The sequence below is a fragment of the Schistocerca serialis genome, chromosome 3, assembly GCF_023864345.2.
Source record: "Schistocerca serialis cubense isolate TAMUIC-IGC-003099 chromosome 3, iqSchSeri2.2, whole genome shotgun sequence".
Classification (NCBI taxonomy): Eukaryota; Metazoa; Arthropoda; class Insecta; order Orthoptera; family Acrididae; genus Schistocerca; species Schistocerca serialis.
The window spans coordinates 306821813-306849138 of record NC_064640.1 but is presented as its reverse complement, the minus strand read 5'-3'; the positions used below and the strand labels follow the sequence as shown (position 1 = coordinate 306849138).

The following is a 27326-nucleotide window of genomic DNA, read 5'->3' as shown; positions in this document are numbered from 1 at the left end:
ATAGCGGCCATTACTTCGTGCGAATAAAGAGCTAGCTGCGTTGCACAAGAACGATGTTTTCTGAAACCATGCTGATTGCGTATCAATAGATCGTTCCCTTCGAGGTGATTCATAATGTTTTAATACAGTATATGCTCCAAAACCCTACTGCAAACCGACGTCAATGATATAGGTCTTTAGTTCGATGGATTACTCCTACTACCCTTCTTAAACACTGGTGCGACCTACGCAATTTTCCAATCTGTAGGTACAGATATATCGGTGAGCGAGCGGTTGTATATGATTACTAAGTAGGGAGCTATTGCTTCGAATGAACTCATGCATATGTGACATTACGATATGTCCGAGATGTCAGAGAAGCACTCGTCCCGTCAGTACACAGGAAACTCTGTGCGATGACTTAGAACGTTGACTTCGCTCCAGACACCACCGTCCAACATTGCTGGTTTCGGCTGTTGAGGAAGGCTGGGCTGCCATTTTTCCACAGACATTCATTCACGTCACTGTAACCGTCCCCACCGGAGTTCAAGCCGTCGTCAAGGCGAAGGGTCCTCTAACAGGCGTCCGGATACTTTTGATCATGTTGTGTATCTTACTGTCGTCACCGATTTCAAGCTAATAAAGTGATCAAAAAGTTATGTGCCAATTTCACGCTATTACGACTTCTTAATGTAAAGCCGGCTCACTCACAAACAGCTTCCCCGAGCTTTCAGTGTTATCCACCAACTCTATTACATTAAAATTGCAACGTCGTAAAAACGGGATGTAAAAGACATCCAATTGGCATGAAGTGTACGAAAGTTTAGATATGCAAATGATCAGCGTTTCAGGACAAATGCACAAAATATCAAGATCAAATAGGGCAGAAAGGATAGATAACATTCCATCAGAATTTCTAAAGTCATTGGGGGAAGTAGCAACAAAACGACTATTCACTTTGGTGTGTAGAATGTATCAGTCTGGCGATAAACCATCTGACTTTCGCAAAAATATCGTCCCCAAAGTTTCGAAGAGTGCAAGAGCTGACAAGTTCGAGAATCGTCGCACAGTCAGCTTAACAGCTCATGCATACAAGTTGATGACAAGAATAATATACAAAAGAATGGAAAAGAAAATTGAGGATGTGTTAGATGACGATAAGTTTGGCTTTGGGAAAGGCGAAACCACGAGAGAGGCAGTTCTGACGTTGCGATTGGTAATGGAAGCAAGACTAGCTCTCAATGCAGTGTACTTCCAACGAGATGAACCAGCGACATAGCGCAGTGGTTAGCACACTGGACTCGCATTCAGGAAGACGACGGTTCAAACCATCAAGCCATCTTGATTTACGTCTACCGTGGTTTTCCTAAATTGTTTGAGGCAAATGCCGAGATGGTTCCTTCGAAAAGGCGTGGCCGATTTCCTTTCCCATCCTTCCCTAATCTGAGACTGTGCTCCGTCTATAATGACCTCGTTGTCGACGGGACGTTCAACACTAACCTCCTCCTCCAACGAGATCAGTGTCTTGGTGAGGCGTAGTTTGGTCCTTGACAAATGTTGTATCAGTGATTGCAACAAGAAGCTGTAGGCAACACTGTTTTCGACAATAACATTTTATTTACAGGTGAAGCAGAGTTCACTTCTCATGTTTGGAGTCATCTAGGCTCCACCTCACATACTGTGCATGTCTCCATATCAACGACGTTACTCATTGTATGTATAGGTACGACCACTAGGCGATCGTCTTATTGGGCCATACATGTTACCAAACAAACTCGACGGACGGAATTAACTCCCGTTTCTGCGGCGTTGTCTTGCCGTATTGCTTGAGGTTATTTCCTTAGAGCAGCGCCAGAGGATACGCTGCATGCATATGGAGCACCGATACATTTTGCGGCTGTGGTGAGACGACATACACGTGCCGATATGGCAAGAGGTGGACTGGGATAGTAGGACTCTACCGTGGCCTCCAAGATCACCTGATCTGAACCATTGTACCGTGTCCTTCAAGATCAGCTGATTTGAACCGTACTTATTTCTGTGGTTGGGGTCACCTTGAAGGTTTATGTACGCCATTCCGGTTAGCACAATTAAGGAACTGGAGCAAAGACTTGTCATTGCTTGTCAAGATTTTCGAAATGATCCAGGCGTCTTTCAAAGCATTCGAAACTCATTGTGGCGCCGGGTACAGGCCTGCATACGGAAACAAGAACAAAACATTGAACATTTCCTTTAACTACGAGTACAGTCGTGTATCTGTCTTCAAGTTAATTCTGGACACTTACACTTGTATCAAAGTATCTCTAATAACTTTTCTTGATTGTAGGCCTACAGTATTGTTAACGTTTTCCTAACTAGGATGATGGTTACACAGAAACAAGTCAATGCTGGTTGGTAACCACAAAGTCGCAATTATATCGCAAACTGTTCGGGTTTGCTTACGTATGTTTACTGAGACTTTTTTGCTTCTAGTATCGTATACTTTTAAATGTATGCGTTTACTCTAAAAATTATAATATAAGCTGTATACAGCACACAATGGATCTATCTGTGTGTGGAAGCTCGAAGGAGAATAAACGTTACCAGTTTGCACTAGTAATCGTCGTACTGGTTCAACACCTGGCTATGTCGACCGGAAAGCCTTTGGGTATGCAACATGGTTACGTCTGGTTCGAAAAACAGGTAATTAAGATAGCAGGCGTCACATATTTTACGTGATGAGACTGGTGGCTCTGCCCTATCTGCGAAGTCACCGTGACGTTATCTTTCAACAAGATAAAGGAAGTTCATATGCTGTCCTGACCTACCTCAATAATAATGATAAATGAGAAGCTACTATAACGTAAGCTGTGTTGACTCCATGTCCCTACATACCGCATCCGAGTGACACCATGTGGAGAGCATAACACGATCACAATGGATTTTTATCCGAATTTTCATAGTCAGAGAAGAGTATGAAATGAGCCAATGGCGAATCAAATTAACGCGAATGAGGTCTAGTTTTGGAAAAAAAGAATAGGTTTAAATGCTTGATAGTAATCGGGCTAATTAAAAAACACTTAATTGGTGATTTGATGGAAAACTGAAACGTTTTACGAAGAGCTGCCGGTTTCTATGTAAATAAAGTGTTAAAAATTCTTCTGTTCAAGGTCTGCACATAACGAGTTATGACGTTAACTGCTAATAACAAATCTTAAAATAAAAAAATTTGAAAAGAAAGTCCTGGTAAAATATTTTGTGAAATTATTTGTCTAAAACTAAGAAATGAAATAGATTAGAGAAACATTTTACTCACCTTTGAATCATGCTTAAATCGTGTACGGAAAATGAGGTGGCGATTGAGAATTTAAATTTCAATACTTGGCTAAGAATTTTAAAGTTAACACCAGAATATTTATCTGGTGTAGGCTATTAGGTTGACTGTGCACTCTCATTTGCTGTACATGCATAAAAAGCACCGATCAAAATCAAATCGGATTATTAATTTCCGCGTGACTGGCGCAAAACATGTTCAGTATGCTGTACACCGTTTTCTGCAACAAGTTGAAAACGAGAAACAGCATGTTCCACAACTGATCGAAGTGTTTCCTGGGTCAAGTTCAGAATGTGTTGCTCAATCCATGCCTTCAATGCAGCTAAGTTTGCAATCGGAACACTGAACACAACATCTTTCAGATAGCCCCACAGCCAGAAATCACACGGATTAAGATCGGGTGACCGGGACGGCCAGGCTGTAGGGAAATGGCGGCCGATAATTCTACCATTTACGAAATGGCGCCTCAACAGCTACTTAACTGGATTTGCAATGTGCGGGGGTGCGCCATCTTGCATATAAATGATCCCATACGCACATCCACATTGTTGGAGAGCTGGAATGACGTGGTTACGCAAAAGACACTCATAGAGTTTACCAGGACAGGTAACAGGACCGGAAGCACCTGTCTCTTCGAAAAAATATGGGTGTATGGTAAATGATGCCGTAAACCTGCACCACACAGTGACCTTTTCAGGATGAAGTGGTACTGGTTGATCTGCATGTAGATTTTCCGTTGCCCATATTCGACAATTTTGTGTATTGACATATCCTGTCAGATGGAAGTGGGCTTCGTCTGTCCACAAAATCTTCCACGGGTAATCATTGTCCACTTTCATGCGAGCAAGAAATTCTAAAGCAAGGGTCCCTCATGCTGTTAGGTCAACAGGAAGCAACTCGTGCACATGGGTTATTTTGTATGGATAGCAAAGAAGGATGTTTCGTAGGATTTTACGCACCATGCTCACGGATATGTCCAATGTTCGGGCAGTTCTCCGTGCACTACACGTTTTCACATCACCACTCGTCTCTTCCTGCATTGCTGTGGCCACTGTTTTCACTGACGTCGAGTCAATTCGTTTCCTCCATTTACCAGGTTGCACACCAAAAGAACCGATCTTTTCGAATTTCAGAATCATTTTCTCCAGACCCACGACAGTCATCGGACCATTGCCTTTTCTGAAACCCTTCAGTGTCCGGAACTTCTGCAGAGCGATGTGTGCACAGTCATCATTCTTGTAATACAGCTTTACAAGCAGAGCGCGTTCCTACATTGAGACAGTCATGACAGACGTCGCAGACGCGAAAGGAGGAAAAACCGAGAACCCAGCATGTTTATTCCAACTTCAATGGGTCGTGCACATGACAGGTGTTTTCATTTACTCATTCTGACACATACAGCGCCATTTATTTATCAATGTTCACACAATTTCTTTCTTCTGCCATACGTTTTCCCCCTTCTCCTGTAACATTTCGCTGGAAATTGACGTTATTCTGACCAGTGGTGTTATTTCTACAGCGTTTTGAAAATTTAACTTTAATTGTAATCACTTTGTATATTAACGCTGTACCTATCTGTCAAATTAGTTTCTGTCATCAGAGAAACTTTGCCGTGTTTAAAGTTTTTTTAACAAAATTATATGTCCAGTAACCACTAATATAATGAAGCAGAGACATTTTCCGTCCAGAATCTCAGTATCATCATCGTCATAATCAAAATACCCATAAATTTAAATCTTAAGGATAGTTAACAATACGTTGATATACTGTAATTGTCATCTTTTTTAATCAGAGTATTTCCATAGTCATATGACATCAATCATCAAGTCTTTAACTTGAACATATCCACTTTCCACTCTCTTAAAATGTATGTGATCAGCCTTAACATACAAAACCAAATTGTTATAAATAAGGACGTGGCTGAAAATTTGGGAGCATGGGATGTGTTTCATATTCAAAAGGCAAACGAAATTAGTTTTTAGTATTATGAGCAAATAACCTGCAGTATGTTTAATATATTTTCAGGTATTATCATGACTTGGATGGCACTATGCAATTAGTATGAGTACTTATTCTTTAAGTTACAATATTTTTAAGCTGCGGCATCTCCAAGCGTTTCCTGCGATATTTATATTGTTGTATTCCAGATTATGATTATGTATGTGGTTACCTGGGGCAGCGAGACATCAGAGTGGGAACTGTATCTGGAAAATGAGAAGGAATATTAAATTTTTTGACAGTTATTTATTAATAGCAATGTTGTTTACAGTGTACAACTGCGAAATCACACACTTGCAAATCAACAATCTCACATAAGGTCACCCAGAAACTAAGAAACTAATCTTTCTTCAGATGAGGACGGTCTAAGCCAGCAGCGTAAACTACAGTTTTGCTGTCAGTGGAACATTGAATTCTCTCGCTATAATGGACTAAAAATGTAGTTCACACACCTGAAAATATAGCAAAGTGGTTAGAATTCGTGCTCCAAGTTCTAATTCGTACTCGAATTTGTGGCAGCTTACGTTACGATTCTCAGTATTGTACAATAAATACTATTTTCACACTTCTTCCACTACCATAAACTTTAAAGCCAAAGGAAGAACAAATTTAATTCATACTGTTTTTCTTGGATGAAATTTTCTTTGTGCACCGAGCTTAGCATGCCTACTTCCCATGTAACTTTTGTCTATTCGGAAACTGAACGCGCTGACTTTCGCCGTTCACAGGTATTTATCTTTACAGATGAGAATGTATCATTTCCGTATCTGCACAGTTCAGCGGATATGACTGTCAGTGTCTGTTCCTAACCTTCTTCTGTAGTGGTCAATCCAAGGATTGGTTTGCAACAGCTACAATGACAGCTTGTCTCTATTCTGTGCGTCTTTCAGCTTTTCTCTTCATTTCTTTATAGATGTTACATCCCACATCTTTCACAATTTGATCCACGTACCTCAGTCGTGGTCTTCCTCTTGGTCTTTTTCCCTCGTCATATCCCTCTATGATTGTGTTCAGGAGTCCTTTATGTCTTAATAGATGGCCTGTTCCTAATAACAACTCACTAATACATAACTGCATTAACCCAGGCACACGACTACTTTTCGCTGTTATACAGTTGTTGAGAACAGTGCAAGGCACAGGCCGTTGGATGTTATAGTATTAATCTTAGTTGTTATGTTGTTGTTGAGAACAGTCGAAATAATAACAGTCGATAGTGTAATAGAAGGCTTTCGCAAATAAGTACAAAAACCGGCCAAAAGATGGCAAGTTAAATGATTTTACTATTCTTGAGAAAGTATAACTAACATATGACATCCATGATAGTATGAACGCCATAAAACAAATGGCACAAAACTTTGGTTGTTACTAAAATCAAAGCCAAATACTGACAACCTATTATTATGATAACTATAAATTCTCGGTAATTTGTTATTTGTAACAGTTATTTTATTTCTTGTCCAGCCCTATGTGCACGATGTTGCCACAGATTGTAAACGTTTTAGACAGTTTTACAGTATGTTGGTAACCTGCATACTTGTTGAGTGTATGAGACCCTTTCTTTCCCATCATTTCGTAATGCCAGCTTGTTCTCACTCTCTAATGACTGCGCTGCCTACAGGATGTTAAACTTTAATATTGCTTCCTTTCTTGTTGTAGTGAGAGTTGCCAGCATCGGTTTCATCTGCGAGACAGGATGAAAACTTGTCGCCAATGCCCTGTAGCAAACTAACTGCTTTCAAAACCCTTTATGTATTTTTGACTTGGCCATGCCACTGTAATATTTGACATAAACATTGTGTGTGTGTTTTGCGGAGGTATTGTTTTGAGAAACTGTGGAAATAACATTAAAATAAACATTGTGCTGCTGACGTATTTTTCTACATATTTCTGGCTTAAAAAAAAAGTGACACTTGATGAGCAACACAGAACAATTTGTTGTTGTTGTTGTTGTGGTCTTCAGTCCTGAGACTGGTTTGATGCAGCTCTCCATGCTACTCTATCCTGTGCAAGCTTTTTCATCTCCCAGTACCTACTGCAACCTACATCCTTCTGAATCTGCTTAGTGTATTCATCTCTTGGTCTCCCTCTACGATTTTTACCCTCCACGCTGCCCTCCAATACTAAATTGGTGATCCCTTGATGCCTCAGAACATGTCCTACCAACCGATCCCTTCTTCTGGTCAAGTTGTGCCACAAACTTCTCTTCTCCCCAATCCTATTCAATACTTCCTCATTAGTTATGTGATCTACCCATCTAATCTTCAGCATTCTTCTGTAGCACCACATTTCGAAAGCTTCTATTCTCTTCTTGTCCAAACTATTTATCGTCCATGTTTCACTTCCATACATGGCTACACTCCATACGAATACTTTCAGAAATGACTTCCTGACAATTAAATCTATACTGGATGTTATCAAATTTCTCTTCTTCAGAAACGCTTTCCTTGCCATTGCCAGCCTACATTTTATATCCTCTCTACTTCGACCATCATCAGTTATTTTGCTCCCCAAATAGCAAAACTCCTTTACTACTTTAAGTGCCTCATTTCCTAATCTAATTCCCTCAGCATCACCCGACTTAATTAGACTTAGATTAGAACAATTTAGATGTGTAAAATATTTATTTTGAACTTCATTAGTGGCTTGCACCAAGTGTGGTACAGAGATCTAACTTTGGACGTTCGCAAGTGCTGCTTACTTGTAAGTCCATGGCATAAATATTGTGTGTGTGTGTGTGTGTGTGTGTGTGTGTGTGTTTTGCTTCTTTGTGTAATTTTTTTGGATACATATTGTTGAATATGGTATAAAAACTCAGATGGATATTGAGCACAGTCAAGATAGCTGCTCTGCGGCTACATTATGATTAGCTGTTTCATTTTAATGGCCACCAAAGTACTTGGCTGTGGCTGGCTTTTTCGTTCGAGTGGTGGGTAAATTCTAGGCTCTTTTTGGAGCATAGAGTGGGAAGTGAAGGAAACGAGGGCATGACGATGTCATCAAAAAGAGCGTGTCACAAGATGATGGTATCGTAGACGAGGAGTGTGTGAATTGTGATGTCGTGCATTTGCCCCTGCATGCTGACAATACACACAAACAGTTGCACTTGACTTCAGTGATAACGCCAGGCTCAGTACCACATTTAAGTGCGAAGTGCTGCAGAATCGGCGTAGGTACACCTTTCATATTTTTATTATTAAGTAAGGATGTCTAAGTTTAAAATAAGGTGTTGGTATAGTTTTTCATGTTGTGGTGTGTGTATTAAATGTTTTTAAGTATGATTTGGTGAAATTTCCACATCAGTTGCCGTGGTGAGAGTTCCATCTGCACAACAGTGAAGACAAATGGTGCCTCCTGGCTAAGCCCATGGACAGGTCCAGCTTAGCTGTCCATCTACCTGCTTCAGCCGTTAAGTAGATTGACCACGCTAAACAGAAACAACACTCCTTTCAGTTCTCTGAACTGGAAATACAGTGGCCCCATTTACACACAGAGACAACCAGTCCTGCAGTATTTCTAAAGAAACAGCCACCAAACTTTTCTAAGCTGAGATACGAGTTTACAGTTAAAATTCGTTCTCTTAAGTGTTCTAGATTCAGCGATCCTGAGCATAATTCTGTAACACATCCACATCCACACTCAGGAGTTCCCCACTGTCCGTTTGCATGGCTTGGGACAGATGTCAGTACTACTCAGGACCTCATACTCTACACTGTAATTAAAGATTCACAAAAACCAAAACTTGCGTGTTCAAACTGTAATCTCTCGCAATCCAAAGACTTTTTTGAAGCAGGTCTCCACGCCAGCTTATCCTGTATAAGCCTATTCACCCGTGCATAACAACTGCAACTTATATCAATTTGAATCTTCTTACTGTGGTCAAACCTTTGTCTCCAATCAACAGTTTCGTCTGAAACTCCCATCCATTACAAAACTGACAATTCCTTGATGTCTGTTGTCAACCGATCCTTTCTTTTAGTTAAGCTGATCCAAACTACTTTTCTCCAGACTTCAATTCAGTATGTCATCATTAATCATCCGATTGACGCATCTTCTGTAGCACCACATTTGAAAAGCTTCTATTCTATTCTTTTCTTAACTGCTTATCGCCCACGCTTCACTTCTGTACAAATTTACACTCCAGACAAATACCTTCAGAAAAAAACAACCTCACACTTTAATTTATATTCGAAGTTAACAATTTTTCATTTTCAGGAATGTATTTCATACTATTGCCAATATGCATTTTATTTTCTCTTTACTTTGGCCATCGTCCATCATTTTGGCACACAAATAGTGAAACTGATCAGTTACTTTCAGTGTCTTATTCATTTCCTTATCAAATTCCCTGAAGCATCGTGTGAGCATTCGCTATATTTCATTACGCTTGTTTACTTTTGTTGATGTTTTTATCATATCCTCGTTTCAAGACACTATCCATTCCATTCAAGTGGTCTTCTAATTGCTTTGCCGTCTCTGACAGGATTACAATATCTCTGGCAAACCTCAATATTTTAATGTCTTCTGCAGGAGCTTTAATGCCTTACCATATTTCTCTTTGGTTTCCTTTATTTCCTAATGACAGCATATTCCTTAGAAGTCCCCGCCTGGAGATCTGTCTGGGGGCTTATTTTACCTCTGCAATATTTTACCCAAGAGGACGACAACATCATTAAAGTGTTCGGTACGGCTACATGTGCTCAGAAATTATAACGCCTATAGTTCCCCCTTGCTTTCAGCTGTTTGCTAATTCAGCATAGCGTGGCCATTTTGACTAATGTTTCAGGGCCAGATCAGTCTATCATCCAGATTTATCCTACTGCAAGTACTGAAATAGTTGCTATCCATCCTCAGAAACCATATGTTAGTCTGGCATTTCCACAGATAGCCTTCAGATGTTTTTTGGTCGTCCGACTGTGTGCCTAGCTAGGGCATGCTATCCACAACCTTGCCGCAAAGTATTTCATTCATGGGAGATTATTATTGTTATTATTATTATTATTATTATTATTATTATTATTATTGTTGTTGTTGTTATCTATAGCAGTTACAGCTTTTCTACGAGGAACAGTAGCCACTAGTATTACCGTACTTGCGACCAGAAGTGATCCTCTACGATGTATATTCTAAAAATCTCGCATCTGCTGTGGTAAACAAGCTGTATCTCAGTTTGAAGCTGGCAGTTTGGTAGCCTCCACACTTCCCTCTTTCCTTCTATTAATTTCATAGTCAAACGTCTCTGTTAACCGTCATCTGTGTATTTCGTTTCTTGTCACGTTGCTTTCTTCTTCAACGCACCTCATCTGTGTCTGAACTTTAGTTCTAAAGAGCGTTTTCTTATTTTTTTTGGTAGCAATACACGGTTTCCTTTATTATTTCTAAAAATTATTGATGCTGTTGCTTTATAATGTCTCCAGTTGGCCCGCTCGTGAAGTGCTTTATGTAACAATGTATTTTTCTTCCCTGGACTTTTGTTCAACAACTTTCTTACTGTTACACAGTTTGTACTATTTCATGATACACTGATCAGCTAGAACTTTATGACCACCTACATAATAGACAGTGTGTCCACCTTTGGCACGGATAACAACGGCGACTCATCTGGGAATGGAAGCAATAAGGCCTCAGTAGGTCGCTGGATGGAGTTGGCACCATATTTACACACACAAGTCACCTAATTCCCATAAATTCCGGGGAAGGGGGTGATGAGCTCTGACACCACATTCAATCACAACCCAGATGTGTTCGATTTTGTTCAGATATGGAGAGTTGAGGGGCCAGCACATCAATTGTAACTCGCCACTGTGTTCCTAGAACCACTCCATCACACTCCTGGCCTTGTGACATGGCGCATTATGTTGCTGAAAAGTCCCACTGCCGTCGGGAAACATGATCGTCATGAAGGGATGTACGTGGTCTGCAACCAGGGTACGATACTCCTTGGCTGTCATGGTGCCTTGCACGAGCTCCACTGGCCCCATTGATGCCCACGTGAATGTTCCTTTAGTGTAGCCGCCGCCAGCTTGTCTCTGTTTCGCAGTACTGGCATTAAAGAGCTGTTCCCCTGGAAAACGACGCATTCGCGCCCTCCCATCGGCATGACGAAGAAGGTATCGGGATTCATCAGACCATTCAACGCTTTGGCGCTGCGCCAATGTCGAGTGCTGATGGTCGCGTACCCATTTCAGTTATACTTTTCATTGTCGGTGTGTTAACATTGGCACATGCACGGGTCGTAGGCTGTGGAGGCCCATTATTAGGGTTGTTCGGTGCACTGTGTGTTCGAACACACTTGTAGTATGCCCAGCATTGAAGTCTGATGTTAGTTCTGCCACAGTTCCCCGCCTGCCCTATTTTACCAGTCTGCCCAGCTTACGACGTCCGACATCTCTAATGATGGGTGGCCCCCCGAATCCATGACGTCTGGACGTTGTTTCAACTTAGTTTCGCCACGTGTTGACACTAACCGCAGCACTCCTCGAACTCCCACAAGTCGTGCAGTTTCCGCAATGTTCGTGCCGAGCCTCCGGCCCAGTACAATCTGCCCTCGGTCAAACTCTGATAGATCGCACGCCTTCCCCACTCTACACACGAACAGCACTCTCACTGATACTGCATGCACTGTGCATATGTCTGACTAGCAGTCATTCCCCGCCAATGACGCTCCTCTCGCCTGGACAGGTTTATATCGATGGCAGGTCGCTGGTCATAATGTTCTAGCTGATCAGCGTAAGTTAGGTGATTAACCCGTATCAGATTTACTAGTCCATCTGCTCGTTCTGTGGTATGTACTAAAAAAAAAATGTAATCTGCTAAGCTTACTTCACTTTATTTCCTCTTAGATTTGAACAGAAGTAACCTAGCCAAGAGCCATCTAAATCTTTTCTCAATTTTTTTTGTTGCATTTATGTGTCAAATAACCATTTTTAGATTTCAGACATCATCTCTAGAAGTAAAATGACTCATAATAACAAAGTATTTGTGTCGTAATTCATCGATATGTGTTTATATTACTGTGATTTTACAAAAACGGTTAAAGAATTTGTATCTCATTACAAATGGAATTTAGAGTGATAATTATCGGCTTTTAGTAGTTCAGAATAAAAGCATAAAAACAACTTCACTGTAATTCATCACACCCATTCGTTTGAAGAAGGCCTGTGAATCCTAAATCCATATTTGGAGACTATTTATCACAAACCAAGTATATGTAGACATTACTTATTTTGATATCACTGACCGCTCAGAAATGGTGCAAATACTGTGCCAAATTCGATGACAAATTTATCCAAGACCTAGATATTTGTTGATGGTTCACCCCAGTTGGAGAGGTTTTAAATAGTCCAAGTGCATTACTTTTATAAAATCCCTCTCGTATGATCCAGATGTCGACGGCATATTGAACACCAATCGTCCTTTTTTTCTAAAATCTCTAGAAAAACTGCATTGTTAAGAATTTCATTATGAAATACACAGCTCTATCAGTATTTTTTTTTATTAAAGACGATCGATTTCAATCTAGGATCAGACCATCATCTGGTCTAAAAAGCGTCTCACTAACCATTTACACAATCAGAATAGCAGTTATAACCTGTAGACTTCCCCATTACTAATATTAACTGTTTCTGAGTCACATATGTGCTACTGTCCAACATATACGTGACGAACATGCACCTAATTTTAGTTATGGAACAGTCTGTAAATTATAACCACTATTCTTGTTGTGTATATGCATAGCTGAGGTGTTTTTTGAACCTGATGATGGTCCGATCCTTGACCGAAATCGATCGACTTTAATAAAAATACTGATCCAAGTCTGTGTTTCATTATGCAATTTTTAACCTTCATTACAGCTATAAAACACCATCTGCACAAAACACAAATGTATAGTAACGATTGAGACACGTACATCCCATGTACTTCGTTACTTGAACTCATAATTGTGTAGTGACATAAGATTTTCGTAGATGCCGGTTTTTTCCACTATTCCGACTGCCAAAGTGATTATGTTAGATAAATTGGGGCCTCACTATGTTTTTACACTAACATTATACTTCTGTCTTGTTATCCATGAAACACATTATTTCACCACATAAATATTGATTATTGCACTAAATCATTCCCCTGTATAACTACAGAGCCTCGTAATTGGCGTTTTCCTGTCAATTTTATTACATTATTATTTATTTGTACCATAGATCTATAGTGAAGCGCTCTTTATCGATATTCGAGAACGGGATGCTGCCAAAAAAAATATAGAACTCATGTTTTACCCAAGATTAATATCTTTAGATTTAACGTTCATTTCGCAGATACTTAGTGACGCAAGAAAGTGCATTGACTGAGAATTTTTAATTTGCTAAGAACTACATTTGCAATACACAGCTGTAACGGTTTATTTTTTTTAGACGATCGATTTCGGTTTAGGATCAGACCATCATCAGCTATGCATCTGCATAGCTGAGATGGATTTTGGATTGATGGTGGTCTGATCCAAGACCGAAATCGATCGTGTCTAATAAAAAATACCGTTACATTTGCGGATTGCATAATATAGTTCTTAACATTCATTAAAGCTGTACGACACCACCTACATAAAACATTTTGAGTTTGTATCATTTTTTGATATCCTTCATAACTGCTTTTGTTTTATCAAGTCAGCTTATTATTATTCACAGAATAATAAAATTATTGTGTTTTAGTAGATTAACTGTAAATAATTTGTCGTCTTTCTATACTGGAACTGACTCTTAATTCTGTTTCAGGAACTTCACAAGCAACTATCATTCAAGATTAGTAAAAACACTCAATACACTACTGTAGCAAGCATAATCGTATAATAAACAAAATATGCATTATATAATGATGTAACTTATCTATACTGCTCTTTATAATTTTATAAAGAATAAAGTAGTTTCTCTCTCAGTAGAACACCTTAAAAAGTGTTTCTAATTTTATATATTTACATGTATTACTTAGTTCTTACAATTTAGAATGACATTTCAGGTCATTTCATTGACAGTTAACGTTTTTTCGGAGTAATTGTTGCCGATTGTCGTGTACCTGTCACGACTTAAAAGTTACTGCACCGCTGAGAGGTCATGGAAGATTATACTTTCTAACTGTTCAGAACTATTGCGAACTTCTGTGTCGTCATCTAAAAATTCAACACGTGTGCAGTATCCACGAGAACTCTACTCACCCATCTGAAATATAACATTCTTAAAACGTGTATCATTACTCGGGAATCAGAAAGAGTTATTTTATTGTGAACTGTTTTGTATCGAAACTAAATTTAGCTTTTTCACCAGCCAATGGTAATTTTATGGGGGCAACTGGTAACTGCAGAAGGATAAAATTGGAAATTCGAGGTAAGTTCCTATCATACTGCGTAGGTCATCGGTCCCTAGGCTTACACACTACTTAATCTAACTTACGCTAAGGACAACACACACACACACACACACACACACACACACACACACACACACATATGCCCGAGGGAGGGCTCGAACCTTCGACAAGGGGGGGCGCGTGACCGGTGGCAAGGAGCCCAAGACCGCACAGCTACCCCGGACGACGCAGAAGGGTACATACCTACATAATACTTACCAGGCTATTTTCTCCCTCATAAAGTATTTATTGTACAGATTTAATTGATCATTAACAATTCACTGAGTCCAGCTTTTAGAATACGAACCGATATTCAGGTACTGAATTACATCATTATTGCGTTTTTATTCTACAAATTAAATTGATGATTAACAATTCACTAAGTCCAGTTTTTTGAATAAGAATGGATATGCAGGTATTGAATTACAAAGCGGGAGTCCATCACTTTCCGTTACTGCAGGCTTGCATGTACAGTGAGAAAAAACCAAAGTCTCGAGTTGCCTTGTCACAGACTCCGTAATACACAGAGACTGTGGCGCACACGACAGCTCAGCAACTGCCCATGAAGCAGGGAACTTATTCTAAGTATGGTCGAAGGTGCAAACACATCACTTGACACCATCTCGTAAATGTCTAATACACAGGGCATGTATCCACATGGCTGTGGAATCGAACCTTTCGACGAAAATTCAAATGTGGTGGGAGAGTACTGAGCGTGCAAGTCTCCATAAAAATTCTAACTGATCCCTTTGTCTTGTCCCGTAAAAACGCGTCACACATACCACGACTTCGATATAATCTTACAAAAACATTAACCATGCGAGTATACCACCGCCTTTAAGAGAATTATATTCTATATTCAGTACCTCGTACAGAATATACAAATGCCATTCCTATCGTAGTACAAGGTACATTTTTTCTGCATATGTAGGTATTAAACAATCCGATAATTCTCTAATCAACTGTATAATGGAAATGTTGATTGTGTCCGTTATAGCAGCGAGCAGTCTCATACCAGTATTATCAGTAGCGAATGAAATACGTCATCCTACTTACTCTTAATCTACTGTACAATATGATAAAACAATATTTGTGTGTATTTAGTAACCTACAAGGCTGTCTGCACCTTCATTTGGTCCCAGCATTTCGTATCATAGAGTGAACTATTATGTGAGTAACGGTTCACATTATCCTGTAATCCATAAAACTACAAATAAAAACTTCTAGTGCTGTCTGTATATTGATTGAAGTGCTTGATCACAACGAAGGCAGTCAGTTGCTTGGCCACAAACTATTGTGACATGTATATTTGATAAACATAAGTTTGCACACAACACGAAAAATACAAAAGATACGTTTAGTTACTATGCTTAAATTATGTATTAATTTACTTGGGCATTTATTTCACCTACTCCTCAATGAATTTTACTAGGCATCCTTGGAGAGCGTCGTTACGTTAACAATGCACTTTTCACAGAAAATTACGTGAAATAATAATAATGGTAATTTGTGTAATTAATAAGATTTTTTAGTTCTATCAACATTTTTGTGTCTTGATTTCTCAAAATATAATGTTCCCGTCAAGTGTGAATAATGGTAAACCGAGAGGAAGTCATGTCAACTTTATGAACTGATGCAGATCTACAGTAGGAACTATTTTGACAAAGATTATTTTTAAGCTACGAACTCGCACTATACCACAAAAGCGATTACTCTGTTACATATATTGTCCATGTGCAACTACATCAGTGAACACACTAGTTATATATTTTATACAGTCATTTACATACACAGTACATTACGTTAAAACTTAATGTCATAGTTCGTTGTATATTGCTTACTTACAAAACTCGAATAAATCTTACAAATGCTCGGATATGTGATGTTGCTGTCGTCGCTAAACGTTGGTATTCTCTCCCCTGAGTTGACAGAGCCTGCTAATCTAGGATACTACCTGATATCTATCCAGCCATGACAGTGAAGCAGGCATTAGCGTTTGTTTCCTATCAGCAGATGTAATTTACCGAGATTTTTACTTAAACACAATTAACGTTATTAAAGTTACTATTAAAAAGTAAAGGGTAAACAGATATAATGAAGTATTCAGTTACAAACACAAAGAAATTCACTGTTTGAGAAATGTAATCACACACAAAATAGGTGATGATGAAGTTGGCTTGTGGGGCGCTCAACATCAAGGTCATCAGCGCCCGTACAAGTTCCCAATCTTTCCAGCTCCAATCTCGCCACTTCCTGAATGATGATGAGGACAACACATACACCCAGTCACAGAAAATAGGTAGCAAAGAATGCTCAAGTTATTTGACATAAACATAAAGTAAATCTGGCCATAATTGACCGATGAACTGGAGAAACGAATCCAGAAGAAATAAAGAAAAATACTAGATAATGAGGTAAATGAGAGATATTATCATATAATAATAAAGCAACAGTAGAAAATTTAGCGCTACCTGAGAGATAAATAACCTTTGGTTAGTCAGTTTCATGCTCCATGGACCATTTGCATGATAGATTGTAATGATGTGCAATGAGTCATTTTATATTCATATCACAAACTAAGTTATAAACATGGCTACTTGATAAACGTTTACAAATATTTTTTGTTATTATTATTATTATTATTATTATTATTATTAAATACACAGAAATGATTTAATAATTCCTACTCACCAGCTTTATCCATTGCAATAATAGAAATTCCTCTGCAGAAGGGAAGGAGTTGTCAAGATGAAACATTTTCAGATTATTTTCAAATTTTTCTTTTCTGTCTGTCAGACAGTTGACATCACTGGATAAGTTATCAAAAATTTTATTTTCAGCATTGTACACTCCTTTTTATGCTAAAGACAACCTTAATGTGGGGTAATAAATGTCACTTTTCCTTGTAGTACTGTAACTATGTACAGCATGTTTCCTTTAGAAATGTAGTGATTTCTTACAACAAACTTCGTGAAGGAATAAATACACTGGAAAGCAATAGGCAAAATGCTCAACTCCTTAAATAGATGTCTACAAGATGATCATGGGTAAGCACCACATATCATTCTTACAGCATGTTTTAGAGCAACAAAGACTTTCTTTCTTAAAGATGTGTTTCCCCAGAACATTATTCCATCTTTTTTTTTTAATGAAAATATGCAAAATATATCAGCTTATTGATTTTTCTCTTCCTAAACTTTGTAATAATTCTGAGAGCTGAATTTTGAAGTGTCAACCACTTTTAATATTTTTTCACCACGTGTTACGCTTTTCGTTGGTGCAGTACCACTAGATGTGCAGAACTGAATACGTTGTGTGTTTTTAAAATTGAGGATGGGAATATTCGCAGAAACCCAGTCAATGATAGATTTTTTTACCAGTTATTCTGTTACTGTTTGTGTGCTGGGATTGATCATAATATTAGCGTGGTCTGCTAAAAGGACTAATTCTTGTTGTTGTATATTAGTCAGAAGATTGTTTACATATACGAAGAACAATAGCAAACCTAAGAATGTGCTTTGGGATACCCCATACGTTATTTTTTTCCAGTCATAATAATGTCCCCGAACTTCATTGGTTGAATTACTAAGTACAACTTTGAGCATCCTTTTGATTAGATACGGCATTATCCATTGGTCGGCTACACCATCAATCCCATAAAAATTCAGTTTATCTAGGAGAATATTGTGATTCACACAGTGAAACGCCTCAGATATGTCGCAGAACATACCAACCAGCGGTATTTTGTTACTTAATGCTTGTGAAATTTGGTGAGTAAACATGCAAATGGCATTTTCTGAAAACCAAACCGTGATTGTATGGGGATATTATTGTTGCTCCGGAGAGATATTATTCTAGGACACATTACCTTCTCAAAAATTTTGGAAAATTACGTCAGTTGTGAAACAGATCAGCAGTAATTGACATCTTTTCTACCACCTTTCTTACTAATTCCCTTCAGGTTACCGAAGTTACGTGCTGCCAGGCTCCTTTAGCACTTGTATGGGTGACCACCTGGTTACTCGGCCCTTGTGAGGCAAACTGAGGAGCTACTTGACTGAGAAGCGGCTCCGGCCTCGTAAACTGACATACTGCCGGGAGAACGGTATGTTGGTCACATGCCCCTCCATATCCGCATCCAGTGACGCCTGTGGGCTGAGGATGACACGGTAGCCGGTCGGTATCGTTGGGCCGTCATGACTTGTTCGGGCGGAGTTTAGTTTAGTATCTGTGACTTTGTAGTTAGTTTTGCAAGGACCACTTTGGGATGTTAAGGTGTCACGCTCTGGCGGCTTTTTACCGACCACTTCACTTTGCAGGTTTATCCCTGCAAGAAAAGGCAGACATTTGTCCTATAAAAATTTACTTTTAACAAAAATCACCATGTTAGGGATAATTTACAACTCATTAATGCCATCATGTGTTGACTCGCAATAATAATGGCAAAATAGTCGGCACCTATGAAACCTCATTATATTATTAGTATCTCTTGGTCGACCTCGAAACACACTTATAACTATTATTCAAATTTTTGAACTCATTAATTAATAAACATTTTTCATTAATTTAAACCTCAATTAACTGAAGACAGCGGGTGTAAACAACTGTAAGGGATAGTCGATGAGAAAAACAGTTATCCCACGGTACTGATGTGCTTTATACATGTTAGAATGCCACGACAGACAGAGAAATGGCACATGTATCTCTAATTCCATGTTCTCACTAATGGCAACATGTCAAGATGTGCGCATGTAAACAGTGGTAAGCGCCAGAAACATGGTTGCCAGTATTTGTAAGGTGTGCGGCGTTTGTACCAGAGACATGCTGTTCAGAGTCAATTTGTACGAAGCTGAGGATATTGTGGATAACTACGACTCAGATCTTAAGTACATTTCAGAACGCAAATGTGCTCATAAAGTTGTTACTAATCAGGTAAAAGTGAATAATTATTTAAGTAAGCAAACAATGTTGTGCCGCTTACAATAATTCAAGTAAATTTATGTGAGGATGTGATGGCAGATATGTTAAGGGCCATCCTTGACACTGTTTACGTGCTGCAGTAAGGCGACAATAAAATTAATTTTGTATTGTGCTGAATCATAGGTTAATTTTTGAATGTGTTGTGCTTTATTATTGCAGACAATGGTAATGCAAATCATAATATCGTAAACTGAAATATTCGGACCTTTTAAATTTGTATTTTTGTGAGCTTCCACAATAATTTTTCGCTAACTCCCCCAACAAGTAAACAATGGTAAGTACATGTAGTTCATGTTAACTGTATTCAGATTGCAAATAACTATATTAAGTACTGAAGTACGTATGTTTAAGACTAAAATTTTGGATAGAATTTACGGTTACAAAAAGAAGTCCTTCCTCTACAAATATTTGAAAACAGTGACATATCTGATTGAAAATTTACCGCACAAATTCTCAAAACAAACAATTAGTCCCTTATCGTCGTTTACAGCCAAACTTTTCAGTTCCAAGTAATTATGGAGTACAACATACACTGAGGTGATGAAAGTCAAGGGGAACTCCATAATATCGTGTCGGACGTCCTTTGCCGGTCACAGGGCAGCAACTCGACGTGGCGTGGACTCAGCAAGTCGTTGGAAGTCCACTGCAGAAATATTGGTCCATGCTGCCTCTATAGCGGCCCATAATTGCGATGGTGTTGCCGGTGCATGATTTTCTGCATGAACCGATCTGTAGCACATGTCTCATAAATGTTCGATGGGATTCATGTCTGGCGATCTGGGTGGCCAAATCACACGCTGGAATTGTCCACAAAGTTCTTCACACCAATCAGGAGCAATTTTGGCCCAGTTACATGGCGCATTGCCATCAATAAAAATCTGATCGTTGTTTGGGAACGTGGGGTCCATGAATGGTCTCCAAATAGTCGAACGTGACCATTTACAGTCAATAATCGGTTCATTTAGACCAGAGGACCCAGTCCCTACCACATAAAAATAGCCCACACAGCTTCCACAATGTCTTGTTGATAACTGGGTCCATGTCTTTGTGGGGTTTACTTCACACTCGACCCCTGCCATCAGCTCTTACCAACTGAAATCGGAACTTTTTTGACTAGGCCACGGTTTTCCAGTTGTCTAAGGCACAACCTAATATGGACACGAGCCTAGGAGAGGTGCTGCAGGAGATGTCATGCTGTCAGCAAAAGCACTCGCGTCGGTCGTCTGCTGCAATAGCCTATTAACGGCAGATTTCGTCGCACTGTCCTAACGGATAATTCGTCGTAAGTCCCACATTGATTTCTGCGGTTATTTCACGCAGTGACGCCCCTCTGTTAGCATTGACACCTCTACGTAAACATCACTGCTCTCGGTCGTTAAGTGAAAGCCGTCAGCCACTTCGTTGTCCATGGTGAGAGGTAATGCCTGAAATGTGGTATTCTCTGCACGCTCTTGACACTGTGAATCTCGGAATATGAACTGCCTATTGATTTCGGAAACAGAATGTCCCATGCATCTAGCTCCAACTCTCATTCGGCGTTCAAAGTTTGTTAATTCCCGTCGGGCGGCCATAATCACATCTGACACCTTTCCACATGAATTACCTGACAAGGGAACCTCCCCATCGCACCCCCCTCAGATTTAGTTATAAGTTGGCATAGTGGATAGGCCTTGAAAAACTGAACACAGATCAGTCGAGAAAACAGGAAGAAGTTGTGTGGAACTATGAAAAAATAAACAAAATATACAAACTGAGTAGTCCATGTGCAAGATACGCAATACTAAGGACACTGTGAGCTCAGGGGTGCCGTGGTCCCGTGGTTAGCGTGAGCAGCTGCTGAACTAGAGGTCTTTAGTTCGAATCTTCCCTCGACTGAAAATTTTACTTTCTTTATTTTCGCAAAGTTATGATCTGTCCGTTCGTTCATTGACGTCTCTGTTCACTGTAATAAGTTTAGTGTCTGTGTTTTGCGACCGCACAGCAAAACCGTGAGATTAGTTGACGAAAGGACGTGCCTCTCCAATGGGAACCGAAAACATTTGATCGCAAGGTCATAGGTCAACCGATTCCTCCACAGGAAAACACGTCTGATATATTCTATACGTCACTGGTGACAGCATGTGCGTCACATGACAGGAATATGTTGTCGACCCACCTAACTAGTACACTTGGCGAATGGGTAAAAAGATTCTTTTACCTTGCCCGATTTAAGTTTTCTTGTGGATGTGATAAACACTCCCAAAAAGTGATGAAAACATAAGAGTTTGTCACATAAACTGAAAATAAAATGTTAAATTTTTTATTCAAGGGAAGATTTGAACCGAGGACCTCTAGTGTTGCGGCTGGTCACGCTAACCACGGGACCATGGCGCTCCTGAGCTCATATTGTCCTTCATATTGCCTGTCTTGCGCACGGACTACTCAGTTTGTACATTTTGCTTATTTTTTCATAGTTCCACACAACTTCTTCTTGTTTTCTCGATCGATCTGTGTTCAGTTTTTCAAGGCCTATCCACTGTGCCAACTTATAATTAAATCTGAGGGGGGTGCGATGGGGAGGTTACCTTGTGCGTATAAACGACACGTTTTTCAGTGCGCTGCCCTTTTACTTGTTGTGTAAGTGAATTACCGCTAACCGCATATGTGACTATCGCTATCCCATGATTTTTTTCACCTCATTGTATACAGTGTGTCTCTATAAAGCAGAATCAGGCGTATTTTCTCTGGTGTTTCACCAGATACTTGCAATGTCATTTTCTCATTGTTTAGATAAAGTCAGGCCAAACAAACAGTCCTCATCACATCTTTCATGCGACGCCCAGTGTCGACGGAAAGCGACAAACAAAATGATTTTTGAAGTGTAATAGTATGTAGGCTTTCACGACCGGATGACATATCTTCTGGTAAACCTTGCGGGATGTAAGGTCGTGATCCATGAAACTCTTCAGCTCCTAACGTTTCGTCCAGTGCTTCGCTGGACATCTTCAGAGGGGTGTTTCTCCTCCGGTGAGTCTTGCCGACAGTCGGCAAGACTCACCGGAGGAGAAACACCCCTCTGAAGATGTCCAGCGAAGCACTGGACGAAACGTTAGGAGCTGAAGAGTTTCATGGATCACGACCTTACATCCCGCAAGGTTTACCAGAAGATATGTAATAGTATGTCCCTGTTCGACTCACTAGCGCTGCCCGCTTGGCGGTAGCAGTTAGCTGTTACTGCTGAAGTACTAGTTTTACTGTTCCTGTTAATACGTATCCATAAAACAAATATCGCACTAGACTAATCGGGGACCGCTCTATGGATTGGGCACGTAAAATTATACTTTAGAAATATTTTTTTTTTCGTCGAAAACAAACCGACGCTTTCCGTTGAGAATGGGCGCCGCATGAAAGACGTGATGATCACTATATGTTTCGGCTACACAGTGTAAAAATGAAATTGCCAATATCCGCTAAAACACCAGTCGTCAGGAGCATTTGCCTGACGACTCATGGGAGACACGCCCTGCATATTGCCACTTCTTGAGCATACGGCACCATAACAACCTCGGAAGATATTCTCCTAAACTCCTAAGACCATGCTATAACAATCCAACGCATGGATTTGGGATATCATAGTGAAATTCTGCTATAGTCGAGGAATCTTTGCACTGAGGTCACGGGATAGCGATATGTACACACATAGATGGCGGTAGCACCGTGTACACAAGGAACTAAACGCCAATGCATTGCAAGAACTGTCATATGTACCCAGGTGATTCAAGTGAAAAGATTTCCGACGTTATTATGGCCATACGACCGGAATTAAGAGAGTTTGAATGTGGAATGGCACATGGAGATAGATGCATGGGACATTTCATTTCCAAAATCATGAGGGAATTTAATATTCCGAGATCCATAGTGTCAACAACGTGCAGAGAATACTATATTTCAGGCATTATCTCTCATCACGGACAAAGCAGTGGCTGACGGTCTTCACTTGACGACCGAGAGCACCAGCGTCCATTTACAGTTGTCAGTGCTAATAGACAAGCATTACTGCATGAAATACCCGCAGAAATCAATGTGTGACATACGACGAATGTATCCGTTAGGACAGTGCGCCGAAATTTAGCGTTAATGGGCTATGGCAGCAGACGACAGACGCGAGTGCTTTTGCTAACAGCACGATATCTCCTGCCACACCAAAAAAATGTGTGTGAAATCTTATGGGACTTAACTGCTAAGATCATCAGTCCCTAAGCTTACACACTACATAACCTAAATTATCCTAAGGACAAACACTCACACCCATGCTCGAGGGAGGACTCGAACCTCCGCCGGGACCAGCCGCACAGTCCATGACTGCAGCGCCTTGGACCGCTCGGCTAATTCCGCGCGGCCCTGCGGCACCTCTCCTGCGTTCGTGAACATGTCGGTTGGACTGTAGACTATTGTAAAACCGTGGTTTGGTCAAAAGAGTCCCGATTACCGTTGGTAAGAGCTGATGGGAGGGATCACGTATTGCGCACACCCCCACAAAGCCATGAACCTAGTTGTCAACAAGACGCTATGCAAGCTGTGGTGGCTCCAGAATGGTGTAAACTGTGTTTCCTTTGGTCCAACTGAACGGATCATTGACTGGAGTAGACAATTTGCAACCATTCATGGACTTGAAGTTTCCAAACAACGATCGAATTTTTACAGATGACAATGCGCTATGTCACTTGGCCACAATTGTTCGCGATTCGTTTGAAGAACATTGTCGACAATTCGAGTGAATGATTTTGCCACGCAGATCGCGTGGTATATTTATGAGGCACAATCGATAGGTCAGTTCGTGCCCAAATTCCTGCACTGGCAACACTTTCGAAATTATGGATATAGCTGTAACACGCCTCAGTATTTCTGTAGGAGACTTCCAACGACTTGTTCAGTCCATGCCACGTCGAGTCTCTGCAGTAAGCCGAGCAAAAGAAGGTCCGACACGGTACCCCATAACTTTTGTTGCCTGAGTGTACTTTATGTGTGGGTACATACGTGAAACAACAAATAAAAAGAAATTTCGTAACCACCTTGTACACTACTGTATTTCGTGAGAGGAACCACACATTAAAAAAAAAAAAAAACAAAAAAAAAAAGAAGAGACTGGTACGGATATATATGTATCCATGGGAAAGTTGGACTTTCATACACACGGTGTTCACATCAGGAATCACACACAAAACCAAATACTTTTGCTGTAGGCACTTTCAATGGAGCTCATCACTGATGTGGCCTTGCACCCCGCACTCAGGACCTGTCCTGAATCCATGCCCTGGGACAGCTTGCAATATGGTGGCTGGATAGGTAGTCGGGATTCCCGGGCGACTCGCTGGGACCGGCTGGTCGTCTGTGTCAGGCGTCAGGCCTAATACCAGTATGAACTTCTATGTCTCCTTTCGTCCCGACTTAGGGAAGGTTTCGCAAGCTGGCGTGACAGAGTTTTTGTTTTTCAGGGCAGGTAACGATCGCAGAACTGTCCGCACCGATTCCCTCCACCCAGGTACTATATTATTGCATCAACATTTCCGACTCAGATTTTACAAGACTAGTGACTGCGCCCATTTTTTGTCTCGGTAATTCAAATTACTATCTCTATAACTAACAAACGCCCAATTGACGTGTATACAGTAATCATTTGGAAGGTTTTTTAGTTATCATAATATAATATGTGGTAAATGAAAGGGAGAGCCACCTGGGATTTAAAAAGTCTCCACTCTGCTCACTGACATACATTAAGCAAATAATGCACGCGTGTTATGTGGTGACAAGTAATGATAAGACTAGGTATCCAGTTACACTCTGTGGTGCTAACTAACACTAATGGTGGACTTTAATCATTACTTTCCCTGTATATAAAGAAAGTATTCTACAATAAGTAACAAACAAATTTGCGTAATAAATCTAAACACTTAGTCCCAGTTGTATTATTATATTCCATATATCGAATTTATGTTCCTATACAAAAGAAAAGGAAACAACGTTTATTCTAAGACAGGTTACGTCAGCGTACAGGTTAGTCTTGATTTCGTATTTGATAGCGAGTGAAATCGATAAGAAAATTTTTACTGATTGTAAGAACACACTGCCAAGAGTTATTCCTCTGGCTGCAATGAATGAATGGGCAGGCAGCAATGAATGAAGATAGCTTACAGCGCGCAAATAACCACAACTTTCTCTGGAGATACTATTAATGTCACTTTTCTTATCAGCTTGGATAGATATTACATACTTCTATAAGTCTAAGGATAACCAAATTTAGTTTTTCCGCGATAGATCGTTTGTTGTTAGCGATCATTATTGGAATTTGTAGAATTACGCCAGCAGTCAATTCTTCCCTCAGCAACAACAGCATTGTGCATATGGAACTAGCAAAATCAATGCCTGGAAGGAAGGAGCGAAAATAGACATCACTGACATTCGTCACCTGCCACATGGAGAGCAGTACTCTCAGTAGTTTCTTTATAACTGAAGCCTCTTGATTGTTAGTTACATCACAGTTAAGTGCAAGAGAGGATTCGGCTGACGTTCAACTGATTATTTGCATGGACAGCTACTCCCTTCAGTTTAGGAGTCAACTCACTAACAAGGAAATCGTACAGCCAAAGTGTGACCGATTTTCTTCATCTTTGCACGACTGTAGTACATACATAGATGTACCGAATGCACTAACTGCCATGTGATCGATATAATTAAGTTAACCTACCAGTGTGAAAGTCAACGTAAATGAGTCCTTTTATTATGGATCAGAAGACAGTGGATATCTCATCAACGAACAGGCGGACCACCTGGTGTAACAAAGTGTGGTCGACAGCCAGTCTTACTACACTTGCTGTCCAGATACAGATTATGTTCCTGGCGTAAATAAACAAGTCCTTCATGATTGGCCACAGACGTGGCAGATCTCACAACAGTCCACAATAAGACATTAAGTCGTAATATAGCCGAGTATTTCGATAAAAATCTGATTCTCCCAAATCAAACTATTTCGACGTCATACCACTAAGACAACCCATATCCGGCTAGGCCACCTATGTTATACTTTACATCTTTATGGGATGGAAGTTTAGCCATCTGCTTACTGTAAAGTCCAGTCAACTGAGATTACAGATCTCAACCGTGTGATACGAAGATGTTCGTGTTATAACAGAAAACGCCGCAAATTTTCTCAGGGCCTAGATCAGAGCAGAAATTCCCCAGCCTATATCTGTGATGGACCAGTTTTCACACCTGTCCACTAAGGACTATATCGTTATTGCCCTATTTCTGCAAGAAACGGATATCTAGTTAAAAGTAAGATGCAATGGATCCAGTGAGAGAAGTTGTGCTACGTGGACTGTGTTGAATGTGTGAATTTAAAAAGTGTACCATTAAGTTTATTTGCTATTAATATAATTTCTAACACATATGATGTATATCTTATATTGTATACCAAATATGTAATTACTCACTTCTCTGACTAAATGGTTAACACACACACACAAAAGCAAACAAACTAATGATTGCTGCTTTAGTCTCCCGAGAAACTGTGGTTCAAAGTTCTATGATCCTTTTGAATACAATGAGTGCCAGTCATCGAGTAGCAAAATTAGCACAACCAGCTAATGTAGCAGAAGAGAAGTCTGTCCTTGCTGTGTTCGAGTTTCGT

At 40.0% G+C, this 27326-nt stretch overlaps 1 protein-coding gene across 4 annotated transcripts in view; it reads left to right on the top strand.

The window, feature by feature from the left end:
- Positions 1 to 14192, top strand: part of LOC126470100 (transmembrane protein 43 homolog) — a 228421-nt gene extending 214229 nt beyond the window's left edge. For all 4 annotated transcript variants that reach the window (XM_050097669.1, XM_050097671.1, XM_050097672.1 and 1 more), the window contains exon 8: positions 14053 to 14192. The gene's annotated coding sequence lies outside the window, so the exon portion shown is untranslated. The remainder of the gene's footprint in view (positions 1 to 14052) is intronic.
- The last annotated feature ends 13134 nt before the right edge of the window (positions 14193 to 27326 follow it).